The sequence below is a fragment of the Schistocerca serialis genome, chromosome 2 (genome assembly GCF_023864345.2).
Source record: "Schistocerca serialis cubense isolate TAMUIC-IGC-003099 chromosome 2, iqSchSeri2.2, whole genome shotgun sequence".
Classification (NCBI taxonomy): Eukaryota; Metazoa; Arthropoda; class Insecta; order Orthoptera; family Acrididae; genus Schistocerca; species Schistocerca serialis.
In genome coordinates this window covers 1,141,730,155-1,141,752,450 of record NC_064639.1, presented here as the reverse complement: position 1 = coordinate 1,141,752,450, position 22,296 = coordinate 1,141,730,155, and the positions used below count along the sequence as shown (strand labels likewise).

The window sequence follows — 22,296 nt, the reverse complement described above, 5'->3', positions numbered from 1 at the left end:
ACGAGTCACACGATGGGAAGTTCGTCACAGTCCTGCTTACCCTTCTCTCACTCCCTCTCTTGACGCCTCTGCCATGGAGGTCAGAACGGCGAAGGCCAGCGTCGAAATTACGCGGTTGTCTTAGAAGTGGCCGAGCAAAGCGTTTCAGACAGCGCTGTTCAGAATCGACAAGAAAAGGCCGAAGGAGGTGACAGGAAAGCCGTAAACGAAACCACTCCTGCTCTTGGGGTATTCACCGAACATTTTTTCCTGTCGAAAACGATATTTTACACTGCGGTTAGCAACAGAACGACAATCTCTACAACTTTTGACACTGCTGACACCTCCAGGCTATTCAGTCTTTCTCCAAGGACATCATTTTTCTGCGACCCAAATGAATGTGATCTGACCACTTTGGAGTGTAGCCAGACTGGAATTTTTGCCCTGCTATGAATGATGGAACCAATAGCGACTGATCAAACCATTCGACGGAATATCAAAGTGATTTGAGGCAACAAAGAGTGTTTATGCTTTTACAGCCCCCATATTTTGGAAACTTATGTGGCGTGATCAAGGGGAGGTGTCGTGGCGAGTGAGACTTAACACGTGTATGAATAGCAGTGCTAAGGGTTCATCTATGATCCCCCAGTTCAGAAACACTGAAGGTCATCTGACTGCAATTTTTGCTCTGCTGTAGAGGGCATAGTTAAAAATCACGAAATGTGAACGTAGCTGCAAAGCCTGTTTATAATTTTTCAGCACTCATATTTTGCAGTTTTATTTAGTGTGATCAATTAGGGGGGGGGGGGGAGGGGAGGGCGACGAGTGACATTGACACATGGAAGAATAAAACGCGGCTAAGGGTCTATTTGAAACCCCCAGGTCAGCAACGCCGTCGGTGGCACCCTCACACGTTTGTTGAGCACCTGTGCGGAGGAAACCTTTGACCGACTCCTGGCTGTCTGTGAGCAGGCAACCCCTTTGACTCCCCTCAGATTCTGCATAAATACAGGGCGAGTCAAATGTCCTTGGACACCTTCATAAGTTGGAAGATTAAAGTGAAAACTGAAATGTGATGAAGTGTACACTAGTTTGATGTGGGGCCGCAACTTTTGGAGTGAATGTCATTCATGGCTGCCATCTTGAAATCCGCCATTTTGGATTCAAGTAATTTTTTTTAGATGGGAAGGGGGGTGTATGACACATCAGATAACACTCGCTTGAGCTCTGTTATTTAGTGGTGTATTTTGTTTTTGTCTATCTTGTACAGTTTAGAGGTTATTAATGTTCAAAGTTGGAAATTACCTTCATACCGACTGCTACAACACATGTTCTACGTGTAGTCCATCCCGTGCAATGCACAACTCTAGTCACCGCAACCACTCTGTACAAGATAGACAAAAACAAATTACACCTCTAAATTCCAGAGCTCAAGTGAGTGTTATTTGATGTGTCATACACCTCACCTTCCTACTTAAAAAAAAAGACTTAAATCCAAAATGGTGGGTTTCAAGATGGCGGCCATGAATGACATTCACTCTAAAAGTTGCGGCCCCACGTCAAACCTATGTTCCCATAATCACATTTCAATTTTCCCTTTAATTTTCCAACTTATGAAGGTGTCTAAGGCCTTTTACTCGCCCTGTACTTTTGTTACAAAGTCACGATCGGTTTCGCATCAATGAACGTGAGGAAATGCATGTTCGCGTAATCTGTGCAAGAAATTGTAATATTAAAGAATTACAATGTGTCCTGTCATAAAGCGCCATATATCAATGACAGCCAAGAACCCATAGGTTATTTTTTAAATAGTCATGGTACGTCAAAGTGAATGCTTAGAGCAAAGTCCCATCGTTGAACCAATATCACGCTACAAGCGGTGATTTATCATTAGACTGACTGGGTTCAAATGGTTCTGAGCACTACGGGACTGGCCGTGCGGTTAAAGGCGCTGCAGTCTGGAACCGCAAGACCGCTACGGTCGCAGGTTCGAATCCTGCCTCGGGCATGGATGTTTGTGATGTCCTTAGGTTAGTTAGGTTTAACTAGTTCTAAGTTCTAGGGGACTAATGACCTCAGCAGTTGAGTCCCATAGTGCTCAGAGCCATTTGAACCAACCACTACTGGACTTATCTCCTGAGGTCATCAGTCCCCTAGAACTTAGCAGTACTTAAACCTAACTAACCTAAGGAAATCACACCCATCCATGCCCGAGGCAGGATTCGAACCTGCGACCGTAGCGGTCGCGCGGTTCCAGACGTAGCGCCTAGAACCGCTCGGTCACTCAGCCCGGCGACTGACTGGGATGGTGCTGCGCCAGTAAGTGACAAGAAGCCGCTTAGAACTATTGAAATTTCTGAGTCCTGCCTATTTTAAAATCGTTGTAATTCTTCAGTGTTTCAGTTTCTTATACAGATCACCTGAAGACACATCTTCATTGACGCGAAACCGGTCGTGACTTTTCAATTAAAGTATTTTAACAGCCAGTGCGGAACATTTTATTCACCATGTGCAACTTTGGCTGGGGTTGGCCGACCTCTAAAACAGTATGGTGTAAATGTGCTTTAGATTCAAAGGAACAATGTCGAGAGCTACTGAGAGACACATAGCAAATGAATTAATAAAAGGTGGTACAGATGCTACATAGTACACTAAACAGGACAGAATACTGTTACGGAAGCAATGAGAAAAGCATGTCTAATTTTAAAGAATGCAGAACCCTCAACACTGGCGATGTTTTACAGAAGCTCGAAGTTTAGCACGAACTTCAAACCGAGATTCTCTTCATAGTTTCTATAATGAAACTCTGTCTCGAAATCTGGCAGAAAATTCAAAGAGATTCTGGTCGTACGTGAAGTACACCAGTAGCAAGACACAATAAATATCGTATTTATCCATCAACAGCGGGTAAGCGACTTTCACGTAAAATGTCTCACCTGTAAGGGAATATACATAACGGATGTACAAGTTGTAGACGCATGGTTGACGTAATCTAGAGCTTTGGGTCTGGGATAACCAAATCGCAAGGTGACAGCTGGCGATAAGCGGGAAATCCGGGTTCGAGTCCCACTGTGGCATAAATTTTGATTATCGTCATTCCATTCGAAAGCTGATGGTTGTCCATATTCGCAATTGCGAATACGTTTAACGTATTTCATAACAGCTGTAGTCGACGCCGTGCCTGTTGCTCTGAACATGTATGCGTGTCCAAAGGAACTTTGCATCGTAAATCAGAATAACAGAGGCACTGCAGTACCATATAATACCGATTTTCAGCAGGATTTTGGAACATACACCATGTTCGAACATTATGAAATTCCTCGAAGAAAACGATATCCTAACAAACAGCCAAGATGGATTTAGAAAATATCATTCTTCTGAAACACAGCTAGTTCTTCATTCATACTAAGTAATAAGTGCTCTCGAAAGGGAATGTCAAATTGATTCCATATTTTTAGATTTCCAGAAAGTTTTTAACACGAATCCTCACAAGCGAATTCTAATAAAATTGCGTGCCTGTGGTGTATTGTCTCATTTGTACGACTGGTTCAAATGGCTCTGAGCACTGTGGGACTCAACTGCTGTGGTCATCAGTCCCCTAGAACTTAGAACTACTTAAACGTAACTAACCTAAGGACATCATACACATCCATGCCCGAGGCAGGATTCGAACCTGCGACCGTAGCAGTCGCACGATTTGTGCGACCGGATTCGTGTTGTTCTTTCAAAAAGGTCACAGTGATCGAGTAAAACGAGTAATATCTGATGTTCCCTAACGAAGTTTTATATGCTGTCTGCTGTTCCTGATCTACATAAATGATTTAGGAGACAATCTGGGCAGCCCTCTTAGATTGTTTGCAGAGAATGCTATCATTTACCGTCTTATAAAATCATCAGACGATCAAGAAATTGGAGAATGGTTTAGACAAGATATCTGTAAGGTGCAAAATTTGGCAGTTGGCTCTACAAAAAATAATTAAAAGTATGTAGTCATCTACAGGAGTACCATACTAAAGGGACTCCACCAAATTTCAGTTACTGGATAAATCACACATATGTAAAGGTTGTTAATTCAACTAAATACTTAATGATCGCAATTATGAATAACTTAAACTAGAACGATCGCATAGACAGCAATGTGAGGAAAGTGAACCAAAGACTCCGCTATACTGGCAGAACACCTAGAATACGCGACAGGTGTACGAAAGAGCCTGCCTACGCTACACTTGTCCGTTCTATTCAGGAGATGTCTCGCTCTTAGGACGTTAACTCAGCCACTCATTCGACCAAATGACATCTTTCCATTGTTCCATAGTCCAAGTTTTATGTCTTCGGCAGCACGTTTTCCTTTTATGTGCATCTGCATGATTGATGAGTGGTGCTGGAAATCCAGCTCGCGCTGGTTGAGATCCCTTCGTGTTGTTTTGGTGTTGACAGAGTTCCCAAGTGTGACAATCAGTTCAACAGCGATTTTTCCAGCTATCAGCCTCTTATTTTTCGTCACAATACTCTTCAATTAACGTCCGTCATTATCAACAGAAACGTTCTTCCGGGTTGTGACTGATCGAATCATGTATTTCCGATTTCCATGTAAAATATTCCATACGGTGCCTCTTGAGACACCAAACACTTGGGCTATCTTCGTTACGGAAGCTCCCACCGTACGAACACCAACAATTTTCCCACGTTCGAATCCACTTAGCTCTTACATACTGCACTCGTAACTACACAGAACGCTGTTATGACCGTAACTGACACTTGTTACGTTTTGAGGTCATATCACAGGTGCAGTTTGTGGTCAGATACTACAGTGAAGCCTGTAGGATTGGCTTGAATCTGCTTTTATATTCAGGCCTGTATTTTTCACAATGTTTTCATATTTTTGTCCAACCCCGTGTACATTGGGCTTAGAGTAAAGCAAAGAAGAACGCGATGAAGAGCAATAGCAGAATTTGGCGTGGTAAACTTGAAAACTATGGAAGACAGTAGAAAAAGTAAAAGAAATCTCCTATCGAGGCAGCAAGATTACGAAACTAACAGGAGGAGAGAAACTGAGAGGGAAATAACAGAAAAAAAATTAACGTAAAGTATTGTACTTGTTGATTAAACGCACTTTCCGGTAAATTAAATCTGTATGTTATTAACTTACGGGGTAATACCCTATTAAGCCCAGAAAAAAGTTGTGAGTCTGCTGGACGTTCTAAAGTACTTACAATGGAAACGTTATTCCAAAGTGCGATAGAGAGGAAGGCGTTAACGTGGAAGAAATAAGTAATTGGTATTGCTAAAAAAATCTGATGAATACTTGCATGTTTCAGCTCAAATAAGTACAAGGAAATACGTACGCTAACGCATGAAGTTCTAAAAGCGCCAGAAAGTAGAAACGTAAATCTGTGAAACTAAAAAAAGGAAACGAGAATTGGAGGGTAACAAGTGCCAGTGCAGATAAGTGTAAGTGCATCGAATACAAGCACCATTGATTAGCGGGGTGAAAGATAAATTACTAATTAAAGACAAAGAAACAGTAGCAGCAGAAGTAGTGAAATCTTTGCTACATAAGATGCAGGACTGTAGACGATAGACAGAAGGAGATCGACATGGGCGAACAAATATTTCTTCAACAGTATGGCCGTACTCTTGACAATTACTGATAAGGGGTTGTGGGAAAATTTTTAGAAATAGTATGTCTGTAGTTGAGTATTGTGAGGAAGCGGATCATGGACAATGGGAGGAAGAAGAATTGTACCAACGATTGAAAATAAGAGTGAAAATATTAGCACTAGATGGAAAGAGATGACGGACTAAACCGAAATAGATTTGTGGAAAAAGAAAGAAAAAAGTTTAGAGATACAAAGATAATGCCAACGGCCTTGCCGCAGTGGTAACACCGGTTCCCGTCAGATCACCGAAGTTAAGCGCTGTAGGGCTCGGCTAGCACTTGGATGGTTGACCATCCGGTCTGCCGAACGCTGTTGGCACGCGGGGAGCACTCAGCCCTTGTGAGGCAAACTGAGGAGCTACTTGACTGAGAAGTAGCGGCTCCGGTCTCCGAAACTGACATACGGCCGGGAGAGCGGTGTACTGACCACATGCCCCTCCATATCAACATCCAGTGACGCGTGTGGGATGAGGATGACACAGCGGCCAGTCGGTACCTTTGGGACTTCATGTCCTGTGCGGGAGGAGAGAGAGAGTGATACAAATATAATCAAAGGGATCCAAATTACTGTAGATTATATAACATCAGACATTTCGATCATACATTTCTCGTGATGTTATTACGTTATTTCACAACCTCTTCGTTCGTATGATCAGGCCAAAACAAAAATAAAGGTGTTGCTTGCGCTGCGCACCCAATAGCACGACGGCACATGAACTTCGTCTGTAAGAAAAAAATGGCTCTGAGCACTATGGGACTTAACTTCTGAGGTCATCAGTCCCCTAGACTTAGAACTACTTAAACCTAACCAACCTAAGGACACCACACACATCCATGCCCGAGGCAGGATTCGAACCTCTCGCGGTTCCAGACTGTAGCGCCTAGAACCGCTCGGTCACCCCGGCCGGCCGTCTGTAAGAAGTATTTGATACGAAAATATGATTCACTTCAGAGAATACGATTTCTTTAGTTATCTGCGTCCTTATTTCGCGTTAGGGTAACATGGTGACAGGCTGTTTATGCAGCTGTTGTAGAATCTCTTCTGGAACAGGCGGCGAGCTCTGCACTTCGACCATTGACAATAATTTTTGTCCCTCATGATGACGTACCCGACAGTTCGCGGTTTGTTGATGGGCCCTGTGGACACGAGAGAAATTGCTCTGCTATGAAGTTGAGAGGATCGTTAGGGTTTAAAGAGCCGCATTATTCATGTCAAGCGATAAGCTCGACGACCCCGAGCCGTAATTTGAGAGGCGTACGCTGCGCGGCGCCACTGCGCTCCAAGCCCACCCCCACTGTGCCTCTCGTCAACAACATAAACACAGCACTCTGTACGCCCTTATCGTAGCATCTATAACTGGGCTAATGGTTTCCAACGGGGGTGGCATCGTCCACTTGGATGATCCAAGGGAGCTTCTTCGACGACAGAATTTTGAGCACTTCTCCCCCGTTTCCTCTTCCTCTCCCAGTCTCACCACTAACAGTTTAAAAAAAATTGCACTGAAATATTTCACCTACATCTGTCCATACCCATACATGAAAGCGGATGAGCGTTCCACATCTGCTCCTAATCCACGGGATCGATTTCAATCAGACTTGACCTTGAAGCTAATGCATCAGGAAGCGTGCAAGTCGACGCGCTACGAGCTTGTTTCTCAAAGTAAGCACCTCTGCAACGTTCGAGGCGGTCAGATGCAAGGACGTTGCCATAGAGCCACAGAAATTAACAGCAGAATAATGATAACATGAAACATCTCTTGCTACAAGTCGATTGTGGTCCCACTATTGGTAATCATCTTTCTAGATAATAAATAACATTCTAAAAACAGTTCTATAGATTCTTGTGTCAAAATGCTCGACGTCGAATTATTCTAATGGTAAAGGATCTGAATCAAATATTCTGATATATGGAATTAATGATCAACTACCCTCCCCCCCCCGCCCCCCCCACCATTTTTTACGCAAATCTGTATCTGTACTACTACATAGAGACCAGACGGTGTTTAACGTTTTAACCAAAAATCCGAAACTTTCTTAACAGATTTTCTTCATATTCTTACACGATACGCTAATAAAAGTTCCGACGGAAATAGACTACATAATTTTGAATGTATGCGGTGTATAAAGGGGAAACTTTGTTAGCAAAAATTTCGAAAAGTCCCTGGCGATTTACTTCCAGTTTTTACGCAGTGCTCTAATAAACTTTCGGATGGACATGGCCTACAATACATTATATGAAAAGTTTTTAGCAGAAATCTCGAAATGTTCTTCACTGACTTCTTTCAAATGATTACACCATTCTCTAACAAACATTCGGATGCAGATAGGCTCTATATATATTTCAAACAACAATGTACAGGTTTTCTATTACAAATAACTGTACGAAAGAAAATACAATGATATGAAAATACTTGATTTCGTTTTCTTCCCCGCACCCAGTTTTAACTACAGTGCCAGGACATGTAAAACGTTAGACAAATGGTTTCTCCCACATATGTTCTTACTCCTTATATACAGTTTTAAACGAAAATTGTATACACAACTATGTGCTGTTTTTCTTCTTCCTCGCAGTCATTTTTAGCAGAAAGCAGGGTAGTTATATTTAAGACTTATCGGCCTGTGATTAGAATACTACTACGGAATCTGAATGGTCCGAAACTTTGTAATTCAACAGTTTGCAAAGTAAAACTGTGCAGAATACTGTCATCGAAGGTACTATCGTCACAGATCATCAGCAGCAAGAGTGGTCTCTTATGTCTCGTGTATCAAATAATCCCAAGCGATTTACCCATTCATTTGAAGCGACTTAAATTTCCATCAAAGTTTCATTGACAACAACAAAAAATAAGGCTCAAGGTCAGAGAGAGAGAAGAGGGGAAATTCATGTAGAGAGGAGGGAAGGTAATGCACATAGAGGGGAGGGGGGAGGAGGAGTTAGAGAGAGGGTGTAGGAGAAGGTAGAGAGACATAGGGAGTAGGAGGAGGCAAGGAGAGGGGGCAGCTACTGATAGACGAAGAGAGAGGACAAGGAGGAGATGGAAAAATAGAGAGGAGGAAGAGATGGGCAGAGGGAAGGGGCAAAGGCGATTAAGACATAATCCAGATCCCATACATACACTCCTGGAAATTGAAATAAGAACACCGTGAATTCATTGTCCCAGGAAGGGGAAACTTTATTGACACATTCCTGGGGTCAGATACATCACATGATCACACTGACAGAACCACAGGCACATACACACAGGCAACAGAGCATGCACAATGTCGGCACTAGTACAGTGTATATCCACCTTTCGCAGCAATGCAGGCTGCTATTCTCCCATGGAGACGATCGTAGAGATGCTGGATGTAGTCCTGTGGAACGGCTTGCCATGCCATTTCCACCTGGCGCCTCAGTTGGACCAGCGTTCGTGCTGGACGTGCAGACCGCGTGAGACGACGCTTCATCCAGTCCCAAACATGCTCAATGGGGGACAGATCCGGAGACATTGCTAGCCAGGGTAGTTGACTTACACCTTCTAGAGCACGTTGGGTGGCACGGAATACATGCGGACGTGCATTGTCCTGTTGGAACAGCAAGTTCCCTTGCCGGTCTAGGAATGGTAGAACGATGGGTTCGATGACGGTTTGGATGTACCGTGCACTATTCAGTGTCCCCTCGACGATCACCAGTGGTGTACGGCCAGTGTAGGAGATCGCTCCCCACACCATGATGCCGGGTGTTGGGCCTGTGTGCCTCGGTCGTATGCAGTCCTGATTGTGGCGCTCACCTGCACGGCGCCAAACACGCATACGACCATCATTGGCACCAAGGCAGAAGCGACTCTCATCGCTGAAGACGACACGTCTCCATTCGTCCCTCCATTCACGCCTGGAGGCGGGCTGCACGATGTTGGGGCGTGAGCGGAAGACGACCTAACGGTGTGCGGGACCGTAGCCCAGCTTCATGGAGACGGTTGTGAATGGTCCTCGCCGATACCCCAGGAGCGACAGTGTCCCTAATTTGCTGGGAAGTGGCGGTGCGGTCCCCTACGGCACTGCGTAGGATCCTACGGTCTTGGCGTGCATCCGTGCGTCGCTGCGGTCCGGTCCCAGGTCGACGGGCACGTGCACCTTCCGCCGACCACTGGCGACAACATCGATGTACTGTGGAGACCTCACGCCCCACGTGTTGAGCAATTCGGCGGTTCGTCCACCCGGCCTCCCGCATGCCCACTATACGCCCTCGCTCAAAGTCCGTCAACTGCACATACGGTTCACGTCCACGCTGTCGCGGCATGCTACCAGTGTTAAAGACTGCGATGGAGCTCCGTATGCCACGGCAAACTGGCTGACACTGACGGCGGCGGTGCACAAATGCTGCGCAGCTAGCGCCATTCGACGGCCAACACCGCGGTTCCTGGTGTGTCCGCTGTGCCGTGCGTGTGATCATTGCTTGTACAGCCCTCTCGCAGTGTCCGGAGCAAGTATGGTGGGTCTGACACACCGGTGTCAATGTGTTCTTTTTTCCATTTCCAGGAGTGTATATATATATATAAAATCTATTAATGAATTGCTTATGCATGTTGGTGAAGGCGGATCGCTCTCCAATTCAATTGTACCGCCTCCATTTTTCCGTTTTTTTAACAGGGTGTACCAAAGCTCTCCCATCCGCACTGATTTTCGACGATGTTATAAGTTGCATGCGCTAGGGACCGCATCTACCTTCTTTCGAAGTTAGCATGCAACTACGCTGCATGCGGCGGCTCGTTTCGACCCATTCAACATCTGTCCTTCAAGTGTAACGAGCGAGTAACGGAGTTTATATTTCATACCTACCACAGCAAATTTGTGTTCGTGGGGTCTCTATTCTAATTCGAACGTTTGACTTACGCTATACGTATTCGTTTCGGAATATCGTTTCTACGTCTTCTGTTAACTATACGTGGTTAACATTATGAAGAGCCGGCCGCGGTGGTCTCGCGGTTCTAGGCGAGCAGTTCGGAACCGTGCGACTGCTACGGTCGCAGGTTCGAATCCTGCCTCGGGCATGGATGTGTGTGATGTCCTTAGGTTAGTTAGGTTTAAGTAGTTCTAAGTTCTAGGGGACTGATGACCACAGCAGTTGAGTCCCATAGTGCTCAGAGCCATTATGAAGACAATTAATAACATTTGTGAAATACAACTTTGTTTGCGGAAAACATAATGATGTTCGAAGTCGCCAGTTTTTCCACGACAAACTACTTTCAACAACTTATTATATGCATAATTGTTGCAACTGATTGCCGGGAATTATATATATATATATATATTTGAATTACAAAAAAACAAATAATAATAAAAAAAATTGCATGGCGCGAGATTCGATCCAGCGACCTTCGGATTACCAACCTGAGCGCTTACCGCTGCGCCACGACGCTGTAGAAATTTATTAATCGTAGAGAGTATTTCACCGCAACGGTTTCATTTAAACGTCGATTTTCTCGACAACGGCTGAGAAGTGCATCTTGGTGCTTTGCCACATTACACCTCTGGCCATGACCTTTTATCATGCTCAGTATGAATCGAATCTGAATTTCACAATTGGCGGCCTTCCCTTGTCAGTGTTTTCTGTATGTTCCTTTCTTCGTCGTGAACACGTCCACCCAATTTTCAGTGTCATTATATAGCACCACATGTCACCTGCTAAGGTAGCCGAGGGCGCTGAGGCCCTGCTTCCTGGACTTGGGTAGGCCTACTGGCCCCGGATCGAATCCGTCCAGTGGATTAACGACGAGGGTCGATGTGAGCTGGCCAACCTGTATGTGGTTTTTAGGCGGTTTTCCTCATCCCGCTACGTGAATACTGGGCTGGTCCCCATGTTCAGCCTCAGTTACACGGCTCGCCGACATCTGAATACATTCCACATTCGGACTCTTCCATGGATTACACTAGGCGCAGACAGTTGGGATCCACTAATTCCTTCCCAGGCTGGCGACAGGAAGGGCATCCCGCCACCCCTTAAAAGAAAAAAAAACTTTCGTCTGCCTGCGGTTTAATCTCAGTCCACTGTATGTGTTCACTAGACTGTTCATTCCATTCGACTGAATCAGTTACTATTCACTTTCGCTGTGTATAAATGTGTCATCAGTGAATTTTAATATTGCTGTCCTGTCCTCTGAATAACAATAGGGGTGATGGTTGAAATGGCTCTGAGCACTATGGGACTTAACATCTATGGTCATCAGTCCCCTAGAACTTAGAACTACTTAAACCTAACTAACCTAAGGACAGCACACAACACCCAGCCATCACGAGGCAGAGAAAATCCCTGACCCCGCCGGGAACCGAACCCGGGAACCCGGGCGTGGGAAGCGAGAACGCTACCGCACGACCACGAGATGCGGGCAATAGGGGTGAAAGGTTACATCCTTGTCTTACACCCTTTTCAATACGAGCTCTTCGTTCTTGGTCTTCCACTCTTATTACTCCCGCTTGGCTGTTGTACAAATTGCACATGACCCGTCTCTCCCTATAACTTACCCTACTTTTCTCACAATTTCGAACATCTTGCAGCATTTTACTATGTCGAAGGCTTTTTCCAGGTCGACAAATCCTATGAACGTGTCTTGTTTTTTCTTTAGTCTTGCTTCTATTATTAGCCGTAACGTCAGAATTGCCTCTCTCGTGCCTTTACCTTTCATAAAGCCAAACTAATTGTCATATAGCACATCCTCAATTTTCTTTTCCATTCTTCTGTATATTAGTCTTGTCAGTGGTAGTTCTCGCACTTGTCACCTCTTGCAGTCTTCGGAATTATGTGGATGACGCTTTTCCGAAAGTCAGATAGTATGTCGCCATAGTCATACATTCTACACAACGACGTGAATAGTCGTTTTGTTGCCACCTCCCACAATGATTTTACAAATTCTGATGGAATGTTATCTATCTCTAGTGCTTTATCTGATCATGAGTCCTCCAGAGCTTTCTTAAATTCTGGTTCTAGTACTGAATCCCCTATCTCTTCTAAATCTATTTCTGTTTCTTCTTCTATCACATCAGACAAATCTTCCCCCTCACAGGTGCTTTCAAGTTATTCTTCCCACCTATCCGCTCTCTCCTCTGCATTTAACAGTGGAATTCCCACTGTACCACACAATAAACGTCTGCCTCTGTGTGACACTCCACGACTGGCAACGAAAAATGAATAACGAAGACATCAGTGCGGACGTGTCGCAGACGATTGTCACCTAAATTTCGACGTAACTCTACCACCGTCTTCATGATAAGCACTTTTTTGTTAGGAAACGTTATTAGTTTACAAACGTGTGTCTCACAACCGATGCCCATACAATACCGCATACATCCGGAAATTTGACTTGAAAATACTCTTCATATTAACAGAATCTTCCGTCGGTTCTTGGTAGAATAACCTTATAATAAATGAAAAGCACCAGTTTGCTTTTGTTCTACAGTAAAAAAGAAAACTGGTGCTTTTCATTTATTATCGAAAATACTCTGTTGGTGTGTGGTGCTAAAAGTGGTAAATTACGCCAAACAATATAGAGGGTACTAATTCAGTTAAATACCAATACGAACAACTTAAATTTGAACCACGCACCAAAAATGTTGTGGGGAAAACGAACTGAAGACTGCTTTTTATTGGCAGAACACCTAGAAGATGTAACGGGTCTTCTTAAGTAACGGTCTGCACAAATCGCGTCCATCCTCTTCTGGCGTATTGCTTCGTGAAATGGGATTCATGCTAGATAGGGTAGACAGAGGACATCGGAAAACTTCAAAGAACGGCAGCTCGTCTTGTATTATTGCGAAATAGGGGAGAGTATGCGATGGATATGATACGAGAGTTGTGGTGGCAATAATTTAAACAAAGGTGTTTTTTAAATTAAACAAACACTGTTTTTAGCCTTGTTTCACAGTGCTTGTTTAGTTAATTTACAATGTTTCACCAAGAACCCACAGTTGATTCAATTAAAATGTTTTTATTTAGTTATTTTTAATTTTTTTTTTTTTTTTTGTTTACGAAATTTCAATCGCTAACTGTCTTCTTCGAATTTTAAAATATTTCGTTGACTACCACCTACACAGGGAGAAATGACTATTGTAATTAAACAAGTGAGCGCCGAGCTCGTATGAAAAGATGTGGGTACTCATTTTCGCCATGTGGTGTTCGATAGTGGAACAAATGAAAAATAAAGTGCTCCTGTGAATCTTACACCACAAGTCTGAATTGCAGAGTAGTGATGTAGATACAGATATTTAGTGATCTGGAAGGTATGTGTTATGATAACATTTAGGGTTTTGGATACCTAGTAGAGTTTGATGACCCACGCACTGAGATAGGCATTTCTCCTGTGTGGAGAGAACCCTTTGATCTGACACCTAGTTTGCAACTCCTGTATTAATGTAGCAGTTTTCTAACGAAAACAACCATTTTATTAGTCATATATACCATACGGATAGGAAAAGAAGCGAGTCAACTCACAAACCTAGTGTAATTGTGCTTAGAGTATTTGTTTCCACCAGTACTTTGTTGTTCTAACCAGTGTGATGGAAATGTAATTGTGAATGTTGTCTCTTCTACTGAATGAAATGGCAAGAACGTCACGTGAAGATGGTTTGCCTTACATTTCATGCTATGATAATGGTATCTCCATCGGATGATATCATAGGTTTTCTAAACACACTTTACGAACTACGAAACATCTAACAAGAACTAATCCATTCGGCTGTCAGAGATTCCTCCCTCTTAGTGGTGCAATGTGTTTGGAAACGATGTACCCTGTGTTACTGTGGCGGACGACAAGCCATACTTGCTCCGTGTAGAATGTAAAGCCATAAAGTTCCCCCTACTTCCTGAGAAATCCACTTAATAGGTTGGAAAACGCAGTGACAGATGACTGCGAACGCTGCACGCGACGGCTGCGCGAGGTTCACATAGTCCCCTCTCTGAAGGACAAAAAAAAAAAAAAAAAAAAAAAAAAAAAAAAAAAAAAAAAAGTTGGACTCGTGTGATTACATACTTTAAATGAGGAGGAATAGATTAGGGGCCAGGCTGGTGCGTATGCTGATATTCTTTAAACGTAAGATGTACGTGTACTTGAAAGAGAAATATAAGAAAGCAAATGTAATTACGTCGTGTAAGTATACATGAAAGACTAAAACATGGATTCCCGCCGGCCGGAGTGGCCGTGCGGTTCTGGACGCTACAGTCTGGAACCGAGCGACCGCTACGGTCGCAGGTTCGAATCCTGCCTCGGGCATGGATGTGTGTGATGTCCTTAGGTTAGTTAGGTTTAAGTAGTTCTAAGTTCTAGGGGACTGATGACCACAGTAGTTAAGTCCCATAGTGCTCAGAGCCATTTGAACCATTTGTTTTCGAGGCATTTGACATGTCTTGAAAAGATACTTCTTGTTGCTTTCAGTCAAACGTTTCGCGAAACAGTAATGCAAATGAGGTAAAGACATGGTAGATGTTTACCGACACGGGTTAGTTTTAATTTCACGACTTTAGTTTCCTCTTGCTAGAAGGAAGGAGAATTGGAATTCAAGGTCCCGTTGAAACTGGTGTTTCGAGTTAATGGACCATAACATGATGACTCTTTTGGGTTGGTGTACGAGGAAGTATATAGAACTTAAGGATTTATCTGTCAATATACTGATTCGTTACATACTGGTCCCGATCACTTTAGTTTGTAGGTTGTTTCTGGAATATGCCAAGGTCCTCTGAAAATGAAATAAATAAATTCAACAGGTAACAAAACGTTTCGAAAGATGTATGGTGTTCATTACTTACACTGCGCACAGAACCCGCACTCCAGAAGCGTAAAGAGAGTCGTTGTTTAATTAAAGTTGTAAGATGGTCGGCAAAAATAATTCTGGGCGCAGGTCATTTTTATTGCGACTCCGTAATTTGTGTATGGCACATGAGTACAAAATTTCTCGATGGTCACACCACGCCGAATTTGTGTTAAGCTATCGAAGATAATCACCACCTTTCGTCATCTCTTAAATAAGAAAATGATCACCTTCGATAATTTGAGCTTTAACTCAGACTTGATGCGGTCTGAACACAGAGAAAATTTTACTCAAGAATTTCGCCGCAAAAAACTGTCGATATCGTGTCATATAATGTCTGTTCTTTATATGAGTTACTTCAATAAAAGTTGAAGATTGACTAACATGATGTGTGGAAGACATGGCACGAGGAACGTGTTTTTCAGCTGAGAACCTTCAATAATGATCGCCACCACAAAGGGAGGTAAGACCACCTTAAAATCAATGACTTCGTGGCAACGTATGTCCTTGATTTCCCTAAATCGTACTCTTCAAACTTATCGTTGCTCTTCGTTCCTATAACGATTTCAGGACTTTTTCTTAGTTCCTTACCGACCGCTGTGGCCGAGAGGTTCTAGGCACTTCAGTCCGGAACCGCGCTGCTGCTACGGTCGCAGATTCGAATCCTGCCTGGAGCGTGGATGTGTGTGATGTCCTTAGGTTAAGTTAGGTTTAAGTTGTTCTAAGTCTAGGGGACTGATGATATCAGATGTTAAGTCCCATAGTGCTTAGAGCCATTTGAACCATCTAAATTCCTTGAATGTGTCAACGAGGTGTAAATTAAATGCTGTAGAATTTCTGCAGTCAAAATAGTACTGTACTACTTAGCGAACGCAAGGGAAGACTGGTTAAAGCACTGGACTCGCATTAGGGAAAAGCAGGGTTGAACTTCACCTTTGGCAATCTAGATAAAGTTTTCTGTCGTTTTTTACCATAGCCTAAGATCAATGCCGGGTTGGTTTCTTTAAAACGTACGTACTCTGTATCTTTCCCCTTTTTTGTCTTATTCGAGACCGCTCATCATCTCTGGCGGGACGTTTAAACTTAATCTATCTAGTTTTTTCTCCCTCCTTCTCTTTGTGGCGGAGATAATAACGTTGTGGAGCTGTTGACCGTAGGAATGGTGGACATGAAGCTTAATTTCTGCTTCAGGATTGTCTTTGTAACGATGGGCATCATTTATAATGATATACGCTCTGCGTAGAACATCTGAACACAAAAAAGTTCGCTTACTTTGAAAGGTGGCTACACTGAGCCACTGCGCCAGAGATTGCGCCAAAGAGTATTATTCTGTCGCCTCCACAGTGCTTGTCGAGAGCTCGTAGAAGTCAGTGCTTGTCGAGAGCTCGTCGTAGTCAGTGCCTGCCGAGGTCTCGTGGTAGTCTGTGCTGAGATGTTGTAGCAGAGAGTGTTTGTGGAGATGTGCTATTAGGCAGTGCTTGCTGAGATGTGATATTGGAGAGTTCTGGTTGAGATATAATGTAAGGATTAGAATGATTTTCATCAATATAAATGAGGTAATTAACTCCGTTTGTTTTAATTTCAGTATCCTAAATAATGCGTCATTACAGGTTCAGTCAACAAAGCATCTGGCGTGTGTTCTTGTATTAGAGTTTAATTCTGCTTTCCTTACGCAATTATAGTATTTGTAATTTTCTTTTATCACGTCAGTAAAATTGGTATTAAAAAATTCTTGTCTTGTTGAAGAAGAACCGTGCCAGATGTGCGTTGAGTCATACTTCCACATACAGAACAGTTATACTTATGCTTTGGTTTCGTAGGTTTCATAGTTGCTGGGGACTCAATTAATTAATTGTGTTAACGAAAGTTTTCATTTCATTCTTTGTTGTTGTTCTTTGCAGTCAGATTGCGTAATAATTCTAGTCAGGGCCAACCGATTACGAAACAGCGTAATCGGACATACAGCTACTGAAAACTAAAAATATTTTCAATCATATTTAATTAAGCCCCCATGCACGTGGCGACCGCTGCTTCGGATCGTCCCTTGGAATTCTTCTGATTGTAAAAATAGTAGACAGTAGTATTGTTGTAGTAATTTGAGTTTAGTAATTGTAGTCTATTTTGCATGTGTAGATTTGGTAATTGTCATTCTTCTAATGGTATTTTCCAAAATTTAAATTTGTTGTCTTGTCTATGGGTTTGACAATTTAGTGCAATTATTTCAATTGTTCGTTAATCGTGTTTGAGGGAAACATCTCGGGTGTATGGTATAGTTGGAGATAAAGAGTCATTGTGTGTAATTTTCATATAGCGACGAGTTTGGTATACTTTGTAAATGATTACGCGATCAATGAAAAAGGCAAAAATGATGGATAGTGAGAATGACGAAATTGTTGACTTGGCGAACTCGCTAACACAGGACAACAGTATCATGAATAATGAAGTGGAAAATAATTTAATCAGTCGAGAAAATAGTCCGGAACCATTTCAAAATTTTTCTCAATCAGGAAATTCACAGAATACGAGATTAACGATAGAAGATTCTGGAATGGTATCGAACACAGATAGCTTTACAGCTATGACGAAGGAAACTGGTTTTGCGGGAAATGTTAGGGGCGAAAAGAATTTCGAACAAGTTAATATGGAGCAGTTGATGAGTGTAATATTAAATTTTCGATCTGAATTTAAAACAGAGATAGGAACAATGGGATCACAAATAGGAACAATTAAGACTGAGATGGGAACAATGGGATCACAAATAGGAACAATTAAAACAGAGATGGGAACTTTGGGAGTTGAATTAAAAACTGATATGGAAACAATGGAAACACGGTTAGACTCACGAATAGGGACATGTTTCAAAAATATGAAAGATGAGTTAAAGAAAGAAATCAGAGAAGAAGTACAACCGATTTTGAATTCTCACAATAATAGATTAATTGCAGTAGAGATTAGACAAAGGGAACAGGATAGAGAACAGGAAGAAAGAGATCGCGTGATAGTACAAAAATTTTCAGAGTTAAATTTACAACGTGCACACGATAAGAAAGAAATATTTGGGAGAATCGAGGAATCCGTACCAAATGAAAGAATAAATAATCTAACACACTAATATGAACAGTTAACCACCAAATGTGTCAACACTGAAACCCGAGTCGCGACTCTTACGGAAGACGTAAATAAGCAGAAAGAAAAAATAGGTGATTTAGCGGAAAGAGTTGAGGAGATATCAGATAAATTGACAAATCTTAGTTTACATGGGGACAGAGATTCAGATGATACAGCACCATTGCCATTTGCAGAAACCGAAGAGTATCAGAACATAAATAAGCATGTTGAAAATCAGGGAAAATTTAACGAACGCGTGAAAAGGGAATTTGAGGCATTACGAAAGCAAGTCAAACAAATTGAAGGCGAAATAGTAGGAAAAGACAGTAGAAGGAACTTAGAATCACAGATAGCAGAGGGGTATGAAGAAAGTAATTTATTTCATTTACGAGAAGCAACAAGAGAGCGCCAGGCGCGCGAACTTGACAATAATCGACATTCGGACTGGGACAGACGCGGTAGGTCTTTGTCGCCACGAGGCGAAAACTTTGACTATAAACACTTTTTGACTGTTCGGAAATTTAAGATCTTCCCCAACTCTAAGAATGACATACATCCATGCGCATGGTTAGATCAATTTATGTACGCACTCACGCCAAATTTGCCATTAAGTTACAAACTGGAAATTATGTGCGGCTATTAATGTCCTCAGGGGATTCACTACTCTAAGTGAATATGTGCCGTAGAGAGCATAGGGCCCCGAGCTGTAGTGGTGCTATTTCTCTTTTAGTTTTCTGCACCGCTGCCTACTCTGTTACTATTCTTTGCATCTGTCAAAACAACTCTTCGACTATCAATCTATCTAGACAGTAGACAAACAATAACCGGATATGACGATTGTACCCAAAAGAAATTTCGGAAATTACCGTTTGGACTTACTGTACCTTCAGCAGCATTCATTTCTAGTTTAAATGAAATTTTACCTGTTTATCTTCGTGACAACATTACTTCATATGTTGACGATATTCTTATTGCTAAACATTCTTGGAGTGAGCACAACAAAATTTTGGATTCGTTGTTACGTATCTTTGCAAGAGTTGGCATTACAGTGAACTTAGAAAAATCTGAATTTGGTCGTTCACAGGTGAAATTTCTCGGTCACATTATTTCTACAGAAGGTATTCTTCCTGATCCAGAAAAATTAGACGCTATTCGTAATTATGCTGTTCCTACTACAAAACGTGATGTTCGTAGTTTCCTTGGTGTCTGTAATTTTCTTCGACGCTTTGTTAGATTGGACCATTTGGCCACACCTCGTTTATGTGAACTATCCGGAAAGAAATCTAATTGGTGTTGGGATGAGGAAGCTCAGTCAGAATTTGCACAACTTCGTGATGCTTTAGTTGCTGCTCCACTTCTTTCACATCCGGATTTATCTAAAGATTTTTGTTTGGCAACGGACTCATCATACAAGGGCCTAGGGGCACACTTATTTCAAGAGATAGAAGAAAACGGCGTTGTAGTACAGAAAACTATTGCATTTGGAAGTCGTGTTCTTTCTAAATCAGAAAAGAATTATTCGATTACGGAACTTGAAGCTTTGGCTGTTGTTTGGGCTTTCACAAAATTTCGCACATTTTTGTTTGGCAGACATACTAAGGTTTACACCGATCATCGAGCTCTGGAATTTCTTATGTCGACAAAATTAACTCATGGCAGATTGTCACGATGGGCGTTGTATCTACAGGAATTTGACTTTAGTATTGTTTACATACAGGGTTCTTCAAATATTGTTGCTGATGCTTTATCACGTGCACCTATGGGTTTGAAACAAAGTGCTGAAGAGGACTGCATAGAAAACAATTATTGTTTGATGTATATCCAAGGTGTTGCGTTTGAGAACTTTATTTCGTCTTCGCTCCAGGACATCGCTAAGGAGCAAAATAAGGATCCAATCTGGAAGGACATTAAGGAGAAGTGGAGGAGAAAGGAAAGCGTGGCGATTAGACAGCATTATTTAGTCCGCAATGACATTCTTTTTAAACGAAAATCGGTCGACAACTCTGTTTGGTTAGTTTGTATTCCTGATGAGTGGGTCAATAAATTGATTTGGTATACGCATTTCAGTTATGCACACTTTGGTCCCAGAAAATGCTTTCATAAATTACGAGAAAATTGTTATTTCAGTAATATGGAAAAACGTATTCGATCTGTTCTGGCCAAATGCAAATTATGTCGAAAGGCTAAGCCGCCAACAGTTTCTCACAGAGCACCGTTGTTTCCTATCATTCCAGCGAAATTAAAGGAGATGGCTGCAGTCGATTTGTTCGGTCCAGCGGTTCGTTCTACTAATGGTTTTGCGTACATTTTCGTAGCAGTGGAGTTGACGTCAAAATATGTATGTTTTACACCTTTACGCAAAGCAACAGCTCGTTCAGTATCTAACGCTTTCATCAAACATTTTCTTAAAGAAGTTGGTCATGTTGATAAGATTATATCAGATAATGGATCACAGTTTCGTTCTAAAATTTGGCTACAGCGTTGTAAAATTAAACCAATTTTCATTTCACTTTTTCACCCTCAATCTAACGCTTCAGAGAGATGGATGAAGGAAATCAATAAATTGTGTCGTCTTTATTGTCATCAGAATCACAGAACGTTGGATCAGTATCTTCATATTTTTCAAAACATTCTGAATGAACTCCCTAATGATTCAACTTCTTTACCGCCTATATTGATATTAAAAAACAAAGCACCGACAAATCGCATTTCTGAAATAGTTCCTTTTCCGTCTTCACGGAAACTGCGGCATTCTGAAGTTGTCAACCTGGCTCTACGAAATATTGCATCTGCGACTGCTAGAAGAGAGAGATCAGCTAAACGTCCTGGTCGTTTAAAAATCTTGTCACTTGGTCAGAAGGTGTTAATTAAGTCCCACCGTTTGTCTCACAAAGGAAAAGGCTTGTGTCGCAAATTTTTTCTGCTTTATAACGGTCCATATAGAATTCGCAAAATTATACATGAAAACACTGTTGAAGTAGAAACTCTTAAATCACTACGCTCTAAAGGAATACATCATGTATCTAACGTAAAAATTTTTGTGGAATGACATACTTTTGAGAAACCAACAGCTAGATGCAAACATGCGGAGAGTACAAGGATACCGCGCTGTGTTTTGGCGGCGGCACATACTCAAAGCAACAGTCAAGTCTGCGCGCCGCACAAGGCAGTCGTTGACCGCGAACAATTGCTTCGTACGTCACGCGCCTACAGCTGATCGAGCGCTCAGTGCGAATGCATTGACAGCCATAAACAAATACACAGTCTAATTCTCCGATTAAATTCAGTATAAAGCTATAGTGACTTGATGAATTATGTTATTAACATTCAGTATTTTTCAGGATACGGTTCTATAAAATATTTAAGAACTTCAGGTAAATTCTGTGTGTCTCCGACGTTAAGAGGACTTGCTATCGAGAAATTTTCAGGAAGAATGTAATTTCGAAGAAGAAACTAATAAACTAAAAAAGGTAATTATTAATTGAGTTTATTTTTCAGGTAACATACTTCCACTTAGGTACGTACTTTAGACGTAATTCGCTGCTCGCGATTACGTGATTCATACTTTGTGCTAATTTCATGTTCTATGAATTTACGTGTGAAGCGACGTGCTTGCGTACATTTTCTGATTTTTGTCAATGTTTTATTAATGAACAGGATTGTTATTTGTATATATTATGCATCGCTTGGCTGCTATGCTTTTTCACTGATGTCATATTTTTTTTAAATTATGTGCCTGCTGTACTTATTTATTTAAATTATAATTGTCACCT

General features: G+C 42.0%; 1 protein-coding gene and 1 pseudogene across 1 annotated transcript in view; both read left to right on the top strand.

The window, feature by feature from the left end:
• Positions 1-22,296, top strand: part of LOC126456672 (brain-specific angiogenesis inhibitor 1-associated protein 2) — a 628,716-nt gene that overhangs the window by 298,602 nt on the left and 307,818 nt on the right. The gene's annotated exons all lie outside the window — the stretch shown is intronic.
• Positions 5,840-5,957, top strand: LOC126459682 (5S ribosomal RNA; annotated as a pseudogene).